The sequence below is a fragment of the Canis aureus genome, chromosome 10 (genome assembly GCF_053574225.1).
Source record: "Canis aureus isolate CA01 chromosome 10, VMU_Caureus_v.1.0, whole genome shotgun sequence".
NCBI classification, from domain to species: domain Eukaryota; kingdom Metazoa; phylum Chordata; class Mammalia; order Carnivora; family Canidae; genus Canis; species Canis aureus.
In genome coordinates, this window is record NC_135620.1 from 38,702,870 (window position 1) to 38,718,124 (window position 15,255).

At 37.5% G+C, this 15,255-nt stretch overlaps 1 long non-coding RNA gene across 1 annotated transcript in view; it reads right to left on the reverse strand.

The window, feature by feature from the left end:
- Nucleotides 1-585: 585 nt before the first annotated feature.
- Nucleotides 586-15,255, reverse strand: part of LOC144322247 (uncharacterized) — a 42,255-nt gene continuing 27,585 nt past the window's right edge. The window contains exons 2-3 of the long non-coding RNA XR_013387836.1: nt 3,018-3,151; nt 586-2,520 (exon numbers count right to left, since the gene is read on the reverse strand). This is a non-coding gene — a long non-coding RNA (uncharacterized LOC144322247). The remainder of the gene's footprint in view (nt 2,521-3,017; nt 3,152-15,255) is intronic.

Genomic DNA, 15,255 nt, shown 5'->3' on the forward strand with positions numbered 1-15,255 from the left:
AAATAATTTAAGATCTTGTTTGGTTGACTTATTGGTAGACGTCCTTCCCAAGCATGCAGGAACAAAAACTGGTAGCTATTCTTTGTCTTTCTCTTACTGTAATTGTGGAAAGAGGTTCTTACTACATGCAGTTAATATTTAGTACCAGAGTCTATTATTCCACCTGTACATAAGTGTGGGCAATGCTTTCTGAAGAAGCGACTTCTATTTTCATGGAAACATTCTGATCTCTTTTATCCTCTCTGGCTGAAGTTTCCAGAGCAGTTAGATTTTTTGTATGGCTAGTCAGAATTCTAGAAGCAATGTGTTGGGAAGAGTGGGTGCAAAAGAGATGTTAGGCTTGGCAGGTTTTATGGCAGAATATTCTAGATTAAAGAAAAGACATCTCTGTATTCAAAGAAAGAAGAAAAAGAAGAAAGAAAGAAAGAAAGAAAAAAGAAAGAAGCCTCCACACTGTAAAGTTATTACACTGATTCATTTTTGTTTTCAGAATCTGAATTCTAGAACCCTCTCCTATCTGTATTTTTTTATCATAATACATTTTTATATTATACAGGCAATATAGGATTATCATTATTATTTGAAAAAAAGGAAAGACATAAGGAGAAAATAAATACCACCTATAATTCCATGTTGTATTTTAACAATATAAATGCCTTTCAGACCTTTTGCTAGGTAACATACTACATATTTTACACACGCTGATGTACACTTTCTCTTACAAACAGGGAGTCATCAATATTGTGCATAATGTTTCATAGCCCTTTTTAAAATCAATAGTATATTAATTTAAATGAATTAATAGTATATTAATAGCATATGTATTTCATCTTTTTCCATGTTAGGAAGTAAATCACTACAATCATTGTTTTTAATGAGTGTGTTGTGTTTCTATTTTGAACATTTAGATTGTTTCAACAATCATATAAGGAAGTCTTTACATACTTCTTGATTTCCTTGGGTTACATCTCTAAAAGTTAATTCCTTGGTAAATTATAGATACTTTAAAATTTTCTTTTAAACAGTACATAAAGAATATATGCTAGTTCTAAAAAAATCCAATTCAATAATATACAGATTCAAATGGATATTTGTCTAGTCATGGTTTCCATTTTATTTTTATTTATTTTTATGATTTCCATTTTAAGTGTTGCTAGAGTGAAATTTTGCAAGATATTTAATATTTTCCATAGAACAATTCCTACATGCCATGTTGCTGAATCTCAGGATGTGTGTTTTGAGCAGTTCTGACATACACTTCCAAATTGTCCTCAAGGAAGGGTGATGCTTCTTCCAGCCTGTATGAGAGTCTTACTTTCTCCTGATCTAGTCCAATAACAGATATTATCATTAAAAAAAAAAAAAACTTTCCTAATGTGGGAAAGTGAATAACTGTAACTCTTTTTTTTTAAATGTATCTTTGACTCATGGTGATATTAAATGCCTTAATATTATTGGATTTATTTCATTTCTGGCAAATTATCTGTATCTTGGTTTCTTTTTTTATTGAGTTATGTTTTGGTGACTAGCTAGCTCTTCAGCAAACTCATTGCCCTTCCCCCTTAAGCACATGAGCTAGACTGCATTTCCCAGGCTTCTATACATCTATACATGGCTACTCAATCGAGTTCTAGCCCAGACCATAATCAATCTCTGCAGGTCACAAGTCCAGTATTGGTCTCTTAAACCTATAATTAAAGTATCGGAAGGGCTGTGTTCCTCTCTGCAGACTCTAGAGAGAGAATCTGTTTCCTTCCTCATTTGAGTCATTGGCAGACTTAGTTTCTTTGTGGTTTGTAGGACTAAAGTCTCCTTTTTGAGCTGGCCTCCAGGTGAGGCTGTTCCTAGCTTCGAGAGGCCATCAACATTCCTTGTCTTGTGGTCTCCCCTTGTTCATCTTCTAAGAGTGGGAGTCTCCCTGTGCCACAGATTCTCTTGCTGCTCTCTGACCCATGCTTCTCTCTTCCCTTCAGGGACCCATATGATTACATGGGCCAGGATAATCTCCTTCTTTTAAAGTCAGCTGATAAGCAGCTTTCATTCCATTGGCAACCTTGATTTCCTTTTGCCATAGGATATCCACGGACATAATACCAGGGAGTGAAGAGACTGAGGCCCCGAACCTGTTGAGCACACTTTCTTTCCCTTCCCATTGAGAATATGTTTAGGACAGATATCACGTACTCTTTGTTTCCCCCTTGTTTAGACCAGTGGTTGGTTCACAGGGAAGGTACGTAGGGTTTGCTGAATAGATGAAGAAAATTTTCATCAAATAACTTGATTAAACTGTACCAATAAGCCTCCATTCTACTATCCTTATAGTTTTGTTCCTGGTCCATATGGTTTTAAATATTTCTGAGATTTTGGCATAAACAAGTAAATAACGTGTATCTTCCAAAACATACTGTTAACCTTTTGTGTAATACTATTTTCCCATTTTCCTTTTTCTTTTTTTTGTATGTTACTTTCTACAATTTTCTTCTTCTTCTTAATAATGACTTTCATTTTCCTGCGACAAGCCTGTGGATGTGGAAAATACAACAACTTCTAAGCAGGAACTGAGATTTAGAATAGTTAAATAAAATTCTCGGAGATAAGCCCCTTGTTTAGAGAAGACTAAAGTGATTGCACAACCATGTTCATGGGCATCCTTATCACAGAATCAAATCATCCCTACTTCCTCTTTTTTAAATTATGGCAAAATATATATAACATAAAATTGACCATTAAGTGTACAATTCAGTGGCATTTATTATATTCAAAGTGCTGTGCAACCATCAGTCTCTTTTTAAAAAACTTTTTTAGTTAACTAATTTCAATTCTCAAATTTTCCAAACTAAAAATATCCCAACTACTAGGAAAATCCACTGCCATTTTGTTAATTCAAAATAATCTTATTACCAATTTAAATATTGATATAATAAAGTATATATTTAAAACAAATTTTTAGATTCCTCTGTATCCTAGGTGGTTTTAAATAAAAATAACTTCTTAAATATGAAAATATTTTCAGGTACCTGGATGGCTCAGTTGTTTAAGGGTCCAACTCTTGATTTCAGTTCAGGGTCGTGATATTCAGCTGTGTCTGGCTCTGCACTCAGTGGGGAATCTGCTTGATATTCTCTCTCTCCCTCTCCTTCTCTCCCTCCTCCTTAAAACAAGAAAAAAGATAGATTTTCTTAAACAGAAAAATAATATTCTCCAGTCAAATATTTATAAAATTTTTTTTTGCTATATAAACAAATCAAGAAATAGTATCTTTAGGACATTTTAATTCATTTCTAAAACTAATGGCCAGGTTATTTTTTTAAAACAATTACTTGGTAAGTAGATTTAAAACACATCTGTCTGGCTATCACCCATAGTATAATTGCAGGTAATGTTAACCTCACTATAACCTCATTTGTTAAAGAATAAATTCAATAAAAGTGTGTTCGACTTACGTGACATTTAAGGGGGTTAAATTTAAAAATTGCCATAAGAATCTCATTATAAGCTGGTCTTTCCCATATGGAGGCCCCATGACCTTCTCCAAAAAGATCTTTGTGAAATGATAAGAAATGCTAATTTCCATTTTTACTGTCATACAGTACTGCTAGTGTAACAGTAACTGATGGTAGAATGATTGTGTTAATTACAAACATTTGAAACTAGAAACTTATTTCCTACTAATAGTCTTAGAATAAGTAATAAGATCTGCTTTTATTATTCTTTCCCAGAGAAATTTAAGTATAAATACTATTCCAAACATATGTATATGTGTGCAGACACACAATTGAATGAATCTAGAAATTTTTGCATTAATTGCAGCTTGTGGACTTATGATGTCTCTGTGTGCTTTTATCCCCTTACAATGATGTATTAATTGTTCTTATTTTGCTCCTTCTTGAAAACAAATTGAATTTAAGTAGGTTTCACTTGAGAAAAAGAAGATTTTTCCAACTTATTTGAAAAAAACAACATTTTCGCTATGTTTCTAGAATAGATTTAGAAGCTGAAGTTCTTGAAATGGTATTACTTTGTTATAAAGACTTTTCTGTTATAAAGACTTTTTCTTGGGGTTTTATTTATAAAAACATTGTTGTTAAGATCTTTCACCTTTAAATTTAATTTCTGATTTTTGCATATTTTCTTTATATTATCCAGGCTTATGTAATTTATTTCTTATAGGTAATCTTTGAAGGTATTACTGTGATAATTACAATGTAATTCAAATTAGATGCAATACACAAAGCTTTAAGCATTATTATTTATAATACAATTCTGGTTAGCTTGTATACATTCTAAAATATGAATTATAAGCATTTTGTAAGGGATTCTAAATGTTATAAATTCCAATATATTAAATATAAGGGAAGTATAGGTCCCATATAGTATTATTACTAGTATTTCTAAATTATAAAAATATTATTTGGAGTTCAATAATTGGCCACATTTGCTACAGTGAAAAACAACAACAACAACAACAACAACAACAACGCAAAACAAAAACTGTAGGGAATCGAGAAGAGAAAATGAGTTTCTCTTCACAGATTTTGACCCAATGTTCTAAGTGGGTCATAAAATTTATTTTAGTGAATTAAGTTCTACTATCTGTTACTCTGGGGTAATAGTTACATTTAATTTGTTTTATTAAAGTATGCTTTAGTTTTAGTTTACTTCCTGATGGCTCTTGAATCAAGATATTAGTTGATTCATTTGGATGAATCTAATTAAAAGGCTATGATTGAGAAATGAGAGTGAGGGAGTTTTTGTTGTAATATGTAGACTTTTTAAATGTCAGAAATTGCTTGTGGAAGAATTGGGTACTCTGCAAAGCAGTGTTTAACCTGGGACCTAGCAGAAGGGTAAGAGTAATTTTACCTGCAACAAAAACATTCTGGTTTACTTTTCTGACCAACTATATGGCTGGCAGCGTCCGTGACAGGTGCCCATCACAGAGTAGAGTTCAAGGATCTAAGTTTGGTAAAAAATTTTTTTCATCACACATGTGCTTACTGAACCTTGTTCTCTCAGTCTATCATCAATTTAAGGATATTTTCCTATGGAAAATATTTTAGTCCAAAGACATAATAAGCTTAAACAAAAGATGAACAGCTTAAAAGAAAATGTAAAAACAACTTCTTTCTGAAATTAATAAAAGTAGCTTGAAGAAACTGCAAGGAGACTGGGAGTGGAAATTAAAAGAAACTGTACAAGTTGGAGTGGAGAGAATTTGAATAGTCAGTTGCAGGAGAAAATGAGACTTACACTTCATTAACAGTAGAGAGTCAGGGTGGGTGTTATTCTCCCAACAACTTCTCAGTGCTGTTCTGTTGCACCCTTGTTAACACACGTGCAAATTTTCTAATCCTTCCTTAATCTTTAGCTGCTAATGGAAAAGAAGTTTGTTGCTCTTAGCATATTATGGAATTATAAACATGTTGTCTAATTCTGCCTCCTTCCTACCATATATTTGGGGGGGAGATAATATCAAAGCCCTGAGGAAGAATCACAGAGATCTGTTTTCTTTTTAAATTCAACACTGTTGACAGGGATTAGATTTATAACAGTTTTCAAGGAGACTTCAACACTGTGGAAAGGGGACTAGTAATAAATCAAATTCACTTGCTGCTTTGGGTTACATGATGTTAAAAGTTTGAATATTTATTTATCTCTAACAAGATATATGTATATGTAGAAAAAATCTTTGCATAGATTGAACAGAAAGAGGAAATAAACTTTTGGTTGTTTTTTAAAATGATGGGCAAGCTTCATTTCATAAAGTATGAGGAGATGGAATCTTGTGGAATGAAAGAAGAAAAACCCATAACAAATCTAGTTCATGTTTGAAACATAAAGAGGCTCACTCTCTCCTCAGATGCCTCTGCAGAGTCTGAGGATGGGATATAAATGGGAGTTTTGGTGGTGTGAGATGATGGATGAGGGTCTCCCCTGGTTGCCGGAGGATCTGTGACCAGCACAAAAACTGCTTGGTCTGGGTTAATTAATTGCAGGAACAGTTTATTCAGATGCAGGGCAAGCACCTTGGCTAAAATCTCAGCATCTGTGTTGATTAAAGATCTGAGGCTGAAGGAAGCACATAGTTGGGGGTCTTCAATGGGTTTGGGAGCCATATGGGCTTCTTTTAATGAGGGAGGGCTTCTGCGATCCAAGTCTCAAAGCTATGTTGTTCTAGTCAGCATTAATGGACTATCTCTTGTCCAGCACCACGGCACCTCACAGTACTATTAGGGTAAACATTTTTCCAAGTTACTTGTTTCAATAATCCATTCAAGGTCTCACTATGAGTTTTCCTGTTTTACAGACCTAGTGACAAAAGAATAGGGTACAAAATCTTGCTGGTCTTCAGTTCAGGGCAGATCCTGAATAGAAATCTCTGTTTTGAATTTCACTGCCAATGAAATGTCCACTAGGCTATTATGGCACTTTTCAGATGTGAGCTGTGGAAGGTATATTCTCTGAAATTTTATCTTCAGAATATTGTGTCTGATAATTTTTCTGGGCTTTGAGTTTCTGTTTAGTATAGCTGTGGAAATGGATACAGAGGTCCAAATGAAAATGGAACTATAATAAAAATGGGAAAATATGGGATGCATCAATAAAACTGAACTTCTTTTGGCTGCACAATCCCTTGGGCCATTCATGATTTGATAATATTATGGCTTAATTACTTATAAACACTGTTTATGGAACTTAACTGAGGATTTTTTTTAAGAGTTATGGAGTTATACCACACAAGTATCTACATCAGAGGCAAGTTTCAATGCTCACTTTGGGAGCAAAGCTTCAATCTTGAGAAGTGTTCCTCACGTGCTTTGTTCTCTTCACTCAGTTGGATTCTATAGACGTTTAGTCAACCACTGGCATTAGAGTCTATTCATGTAGGTCACCAGCCTGAATCCCCTCTTTATTTTGCATTGTGTTAAAACTTTGTTATTAAGTATACACGTGAGGGCACAGGATGCTCAAGTAGATTTCTAAAATAACAATAAAATAAGCATCTACTTCTCCCTCACTTTAAGAGTTAGCACATCATCAGTTCTTTCCTGTGCTCCTCCAGCCCCTTTCAGAGATAACTACCAATATGCATTGCTATGACACTTTCTTTTCCTTTCAAGTTTTCCACCTAAATATGGTGTTGCACTACACAGATTTTGGAACCAGTCGTATATTTTGTCCTGAGACTCATCTTTCTTTCCCACTACTGTGTTCCAGAGATTCATCTATTTGTCTGTGTCTAGCTGTGGTTCATTCCTTTATGCTTGCTAGAGAAGAATTAATTAAATAAATATACCATAATTTTTCAATCCATTCTACAGAGAGGAGAGTCTGGATGGCTTCAATTTGTTGCTCTTGGGAAGAGAGCTAATATAAACATGTCCTCTGGCACAAAAGGGCAAAAATTTCTCTAGATATTAGACTAAGAGTGGAATTACTGACTCATGAGGTATGACCAGATTGAAAACTTCTAGGTTATGTCCAATGGTCTTTTAAAGTGATGTGTACCAATTTTCACACTTACTAGCAATGTATGAGAGTTCCTGAGGCTCCAGGTCTCTGCCAAACACTTAATATGCTTAAAATATGTATGTTTGTAATCATGTTGTTATGACATCCTGTGTCATAATAATTTCGATTAATGTTCCGCTAGTTACTCATGAGATACAGTACATCTTATCTGTTTAATTTTTTGTGAAATGTCTTTTCTGTCATCTTTTGTGAAATGTCTTTGCCATTTTTCTATTGCATTGATTTAAAACACTCATTCTTTATATAGTCTGTACACTAATCTTTTGTCAAATGTCTGCCATTTTTCTATTGAATTATTGTCAATGAAAAAAATTCCTAGTCATTCTTTTTTTTAAAAGATTTTATTTATTCATGCATGAGAGACACACACACACAGAGCCACCCAAGCTTCCCTCTTATTCATTCTTTACATGGTCTATATATATGAATCCATTATAGGTAAGACCAATATCTCCTAATTTGTGACTGTCTTCTCACTGCCTTTATTGTGTATATTGATGAATAGGAGTGCTGAATATTTTAATTTCTTTTTAAGTTTTATTTTAATTCTAGTTAGTTAACATACAGTATTTTATTCATTTCAGGTGTACAACATACTAATTGAACACATCCATACATCACCCAGTGTTCATTACAAGTAATTCCTAAATCCCCATCACCTATTTCACCCATCTGCCACCACCACCTCCCCTCTGGTAACCATGAGTCTGTTCTCTCTAGTCAAGAGTCTTGTTTCTTGGTTTTTCTCTATTTTTTCTTCCCTTATGTGCATTTGTTTCTTAAATTCTACAAATGAGTGAAATTATATGGTGTTTGTCTTTCTCTGACTTATATATCTTAGCATCATACTCTAGCTCCATCAATGTCATTGCAAATTGCAAATTGTAAGGTTTCATTCCTTTTTTATGGCCGAGTAATATTCTATTACATATACTAAATCCATTATTATTATATATGTAGTAATAACAAATAATAACTAACCCATATATTATTGTACATATATTCATCACACCTTCTTTATCCACTTATCAATTGATGGAAATTTGGGGCATTTCCATATCTTTGCTATTATAAATAGTGCTGCTATAAATATTAGGTACATGTTTCCTTTGAATTAGTGTTCTTATATTCTTTGGGTACACACGCAGTAGTACAATTGCTGGATTGTGAGGTAGTTCTATTTTTAACTTTCTTGGGAAACTTCATACCAATTTCCACGGTGTCTGCACCAGTTTGCATTCCCATCAATAGTGCACGAGTATTCCTTTTTCTTCACATTGTTACCAACACCTGTTGTTTCTTGTGCTATGGATTTTAGCCATTCTTACAGGTGTGAGTTGATATCTCATTGTCATCTTGATTTTTGTTTCCCTGATAATAAGTGATAATGAGCATATTTTCATGTCTGTTGGCCATCTGGATGTCTTCTTTGGAGAAATGTCTGTTTATATCTTTTACCCATTTTTATTTTTATTTTTTAAATTTTTTGGGGGGTATTTTAAAAAACATATTATTATTATTATTTTAAATAAATTTATTTTTTATTGGTGTTCAATTTACCAACATACAGAATAACACCCAGTGCTCATCCTGTCAAGTGCCCCCCTCAGTGCCTGTCACCCATTCACCCCCACCCCCCGCCTGCCTCCCCTTCCACCACCCCTAGTTCGTTTCCCAGAGTTAGGAGTCTTTATGTTTTGTCTCCCTTTCTGATGTTCTTCTCCCTTCCCTTATATTCCCTTTCACTATTATTTACATTCCCCAAATGAATGAGAACATATACTGTTTGTCCTTCTCCGATTGACTTACTTCACTCAGCATAATACCCTCAGTTCTATCCACATCAAAGTAAATGGTGGGTGTCATTTCTAATGGCTGAGGAATATTCCATTGTATACCTAGACCACATCTTCTTTATCCATCTTTCGATGGACACCAAGGCTCCTTCCACAGTTTGGCTATTGTGGACATTGCTGCTAGAAACATCGGGGTGCAGGTGTCCCCGCGTTTCATTGCATCTGTATCTTTGGGGTAAATCCCCAGCAGTGCAATTGCTGGGTTGTAGGGCAGGTCTATTTTTAACTCTTTGAGGAACCTCCACACAGTTTTCCAGAGTGGCTGACCCAGTTCACATTCCCACCAACAGTGTAAGAGGGTTCCCTTTTCTCCCCATCCTCTCCAACATTTGTGGTTTCCTGCCTTGTTAATGTTCCCCATTCTCACTGGCGTGAGGTGGTATCTCATTGTGGTTTTGATTTCTATTTCCCTGATGGCAAGTGATGCAGAGCATTTTCTCATGTGCATGTTGGCCATGTCTATGTCTTCCTCTGTGAGATTTCTCTTCATGTCTTTTACCCATTTCATGATTGGATTGTTTGTTTCTTTGCTGTTGAGTCTAATAAGTTCTTTATAGATCTTGGAAACTAGCCCTTTATCTGATAGGTCATTTGCAAATATCTTCTCCCATTCTGTAGGTTGTCTTTTAGTTTTGTTGACTGTATCCTTTGCTGTGCAAAAGCTTCTTATCTTGATGAAGACCCAAGAGTTCATTTTTGCTTTTGTTTCTTTTGCCTTCGTGGATGTATCTTGCAAGAAGTTACTGTGGCTGAGTTCAAAAAGGGTGTTGCCTGTGTTCTCTAGGATTTTGATGGAATATTGTCTCACATTTAGATCTTTCATCCATTTTGAGTTTATCTTTGTGTATGGTGCAAGAGAGTGGTCTAGTTTCATTCTTCTGCATGTGGATGTCCAATTTTCCAAGCACCATTTATTGAAGAGACTGTCTTTCTACCAGTGGATAGTCTTTCCTCCGTTATTGAATATTAGTTGACCATAAAGTTGAGGGTCCACTTCTGGGTTTATTCTGTTCCATTGATCTATGTGTCTGTTTTTGTGCCAGTACCACACTGTCTTGATGACCACAGCTTTGTAGTAGAACCTGAAATCTGGCATTGTGATGCCCCCAGATATGGTTTTCTTTTTTAAAATTCCCCTGGCTATTCGGGGTCTTTTCTGATGCCACACAAATCTTAAAATGATTTGTTCCAACTCTCTGAAGAAAGTCGATGGTATTTTGATAGGGATTGCATTAAACGTGTAAATTGCCCTAGGTAACATTGACATTTTCACAATATTAATTCTGCCAATCCATGAGCATGGAATATTTTTCCATCTCTTTGTGTCTTCCTCAATTTCTTTCAGAAGTGTTCTATAGTTTTTAGGATATAGATCCTTTACCTCTTTGGTTAGGTTTATTCCTAGGTATCTTATGCTTTTGGGTGCAATTGTAAATGGGATGGACTCCTTCATTTCTCTTTCTTCAGTCTCATTGTTAGTGTATAGAAATGCCACTGATTTCTGGGCATTGATTTTGTATCCTGCCACGCTACCAAATTGCTGTATGAGTTCTAGCAATCTTGGGGTGGAGGCTTTTGGGTTTTCTATGTAGAGTATCAAGTCATCGGCGAAGAGGGAGAGTTTGACTTCTTCTTTGCCAATTTGAATGCCTTTAATGTCTTTTTGTTGTCGGATTGCTGAGGCTAGGACTTCCAGTACTGTGTTGAATAGCAGTGGTGAGAGTGGACATCCCTGTCTTGTTCCTGATCTTAGGGGAAAGGCTCCCAGTGCTTCCCCATTGAAAATGATATTTGCTGTGGGCTTTTCGTGGATGGCTTTTAAGATGTCGAGGAATGTTCCCTCTATCCCTACACTCTGAAGAGTTTTGATCAGGAATGGATGCTGTATTTTGTCAAATGCTTTCTCTGCATCTAATGAGAGGATCATATGGTTCTTGGTTTTTCTCTTGCTGATATGATGAATCACATTGATTGTTTTACGGGTGTTGAACCAGCCTTGTGTCCTGGGGATAAATCCTACTTGGTCATGGTGAATAATTTTCTTAATGTACTGTTGGATCCGATTGGCTAGTATCTTGTTGAGAATTTTTGCATCCATGTTCATCAAGGAGATTGGTCTGTAATTCTCCTTTTTGGTGGGGTCTTTGTCTGGCTTTGGAATTAAGGTGATGCTGGCCTCATAGAACGAATTTGGAAGTACTCCATCTCTTTCTATCTTTCCAAACAGCTTTAGTAGAATAGGTATGGTTTCTTCTTTAAACGTTTGATAGAATTCCCCTGGGAAGCCATCTGGCCCTGGACTTTTGTGTCTTGGGAGGTTTTTGATGACTGCTTCAATTTCCTCCCTGGTTATTGGCCTGCTCAGGTTTTCTATTTCTTCCTGTTCCAGTTTTGGTAGTTTGTGGCTTTCCAGGAATGCACCCATTTCTTCTAGATTGCCTAATTTATTGGCATATAGCTGTTCATAATATGTTTTTAAAATCGTTTGTATTTCCTTGGTGTTGGTAGTGATCTCTCCTTTCTCATTCATCATTTTATTAATTTGAGTCTTCTCTCTCTTCTTTTAAATAAGGCTGGCTAATGGTTTATCTATCTTATTAATTCTTTCAAAGAGCCAACTCCTGGTTCTGTTGATCTGTTCCACAGTTTTTCTGGTCTCGATTTCGTTGAGTTCTGCTCGAATCTTTATTAACTCTCTTCTTCTGCTGGGTGTAGGATCTATTTGCTGTTTTTTCTCTAGCTCCTTTATGTTTAAGGTTAGCTTTTGTATTTGAGTTCTTTCCAGTTTTTGAATGGATGCTTGTATTGCGATGTATTTCCCCCTCAGGACTGCTTTTGCTGCATCTCAAAGATTTTGAATGGTTGTATCTTCATTCTCATTAGTTTCCATGAATCTTTTCTTAATCTAAATCTAAATCTTCCTTAATTTCCTGGTTGACCCTTTCATCTTTTAGCAGGATGGTCCTTAACCTCCACGTGTTTGAGGTCCTTCCAAACTTCTTGTTGTGATTTAGTTCTAATTTCAAGGCATTATGGTCTGAGAATACACAGGGGACGATCCCAATCTTTTGGTATTGGTTCAGACCCGATTTGTGACCCAGTATGTGGTCTATTCTGGAGAAAGTTCCATGTGCACTTGAGAAGAATGTGTATTCAGTTGAGTTTGGATGTAAAGTTCTGTAGATATCTGTGAAATCCATCTGGTCCAGTGTATCATTTAAAGCTCTCGTTTCTTTGGAGATGTTGTGCTTAAAACACCTATCGAGTATAGAAAGAGCTAGATTGAGGTCACCAAGTATAAGTGTATTATTATCTAAGTATTTCTTCACTTTGGTTATTAATTGATTGATATATTTGGCAGCTCCCACATTCGGGGCATATATATTGAGGATTGTTAAGTCCTCTTGTTGGATAGATCCTTAAGTATGATATAGTGTCCCTCTTCATCTCTCACTACAGTCTTCGGGGTAAATTTTAGTTTATCTGATATAAAGATGGCTACCCCTGCTTTCTTTTGAGGACCATTTGAATGGTAAATGGTTCTCCAACCTTTTATTTTCAGGCTGTAGGTGTCCTTCTGTCTAAAATGAGTCTCTTGTAGACAGCAACTAGATGGGTCCTGCTTTTTTATCCAGTCTGAAACCCTGCGCCTTTTGATGGGGTCATTAAGCCCATTCACGTTCAGAGTTACTATTGAAAGGTATCAGTTTAGTGTCATCATGATACCTATTCAGTCCTTGTTTTTGTGGATTGTTCCACTGAACTTCTTCTTAAAGGGGAATTTTAAGAGTCCCCCTTAAAATTTCTTGCAGAGCTGGTTTGGAGGTCACATATTCTTTCAGTTCCTGCCTGTCTTGGAAGTTCTTTATCTCTCCTTCCATTTTGAATGAGAGCTTTGCTGGATAAAGTATTCTTGGTTGCATGTTTTTCTCATTTAGGACCCTGAATATATCCTGCCAGCCCTTTTTGGCCTGCCAGGTCTCTGTGGAGAGGTCTGCTGTTACCCTCATACTCCTCCCTGTAAAAGTCAGGGATTTCTTGTCTCTTGCTGCTTTAAGGATCTCCTCTTTATCTTGGGAATGTGCAAGCTTAACTATTAAATGTCGAGGTGTTGAATGGTTTTTATTGATTTTAGGGGGCGATCTCTCTATATCCTGGATCTGAATGCCTGTTTCCCTTCCCAGATTAGGAAAGTTTTCAGCTATGATTTGTTCAAATACATATTCTGGCCCTCTGGCCCTTTCGGCGCCCTCGGGAACACCAATTAAACGTAGGTTTTTCTTCCTCAGGCTGTCATTTATTTCCCTTAATCTATCTTCATGGTCTTTTAATTGTTTGTCTCTTTTTTCCTCAGTTTCCCTCTTTGCAATCAACTTGTCTTCTATGTCACTCACTCGTTCTTCCACCTCGTTAACCCTCGTTGTTAGGACTTCTAGTTTGGATTGCATCTCATTCAATGGATTTTTAATTTCTGCCTGATTGGATCTAAATTCTGCAGTCACGAAGTCTCTTGAGTCCTTTATGCTTTTTTCTAGAGCCACCAGTAGCTGTATAATAGTGCTTCTGAATTGGCTTTCTGACATTGAATTGTAATCCAGATTTTCTAACTCTGTGGGAGAGAGGACTGTTTCTGATTCTTTCTTTTGAGGTGAGGTTTTCCTTCTAGTCATTTTGCTCAGTGCAGAGTGGCCAAAAATAAGTTGTATTGGGAAAAGGAGAAAAAGAGAGGAGAGAAAGAAGGAAAGTAAAGAGAAAAAGAAAAAAAGAAAAAAGGAAGAAATAGGAAAAAAAAAGAAAAAGAGAAAGAAAAAGAAGGAAAGGGAAAAAAAAGAGGTGGAGGAAGCAAACAAATCAAAAAACAAAAAACAAAACAAAACAAAAACCACGGGGAGTATCTTCTGATTCTGTATACTTTAAGTCCCTTGACTTCCGCTGGAACTTGTCCATCTAGCTGTCTTCTGGAGGAGGGGCCTGTTGTGCTGATTCTCAGGTGTTAGCACTTGGGGGAGCTGCTCTGCCCCCTGCCTGGTGCAGGGCTCAGTGGGGGTTGTTTACCCCGTCAGGCCCCTGGAGGAACAACCCCAGTGGCTGCGGCAGCTCTGGAGCCCTGGAGTCAGCTCCCGCAGGAACTACAGAGCTCTCAGTCTGCAGGGCCTGGAGGCTCCGGTGCGGGCCCTCTGATCTGCTCAGCTCGGGGCAGGAGCGTCCTTGCTGTCCTGGGCCCTCCCGGCCTCTGCCTGTCCCGGGGGGAGGCCGGATCCTGGGCTGTGTCCCGGCGCCCTGTGCTCCTGGGCCTGTGCTGTTGGATTCGTGCTCCCGGCCGCGCAGCCCCCTCCGTGGAGCTGCCCCCCCGAGCCCCTCCGAGCTGCTCCCGCCCCGCAGCCCCCTCCGCGGAGCCTCTTCCTCCGCCCGAGCCCCTCCGAGCTGCTCCGGGTCCCGCCGTGCGCGCTGCAGCCCTTAGGGAGCTCGGCGCACTCTCCCGGGGCGCAGGTGCTGTTAGTGTCCCAGGGAGCCCGAGGGCATCCTCGCCCTCCTGGGGTCCTGCTCCAACGCCCTGGGAGGCCTTTCCGCCCGGGAAGGTTGGTGCAGCTCCTGCTTCTCCGGGACGGGGCTCTCCTGTGCTGGGGACACTCGCCCCGGCCTTAGCCCAGCTCCTCACAGGGCCCCTCCCTCTTGGAGGCCTTTTGTTTATTTCTTTTTCCCCGTCTTCCTACCTTGATAGAAGCCAAACTCTTCTCACTGTAGCATTCCAGCTGGTCTCTCTTTAAATCTCAGGCCGAATTTGTAGATTTTCAGGATGATTTGAAGGTTATCTAGGTAATTTGGTGGAGACAAGTGATTTGGAGACCCTACTCTTCTGCCATCT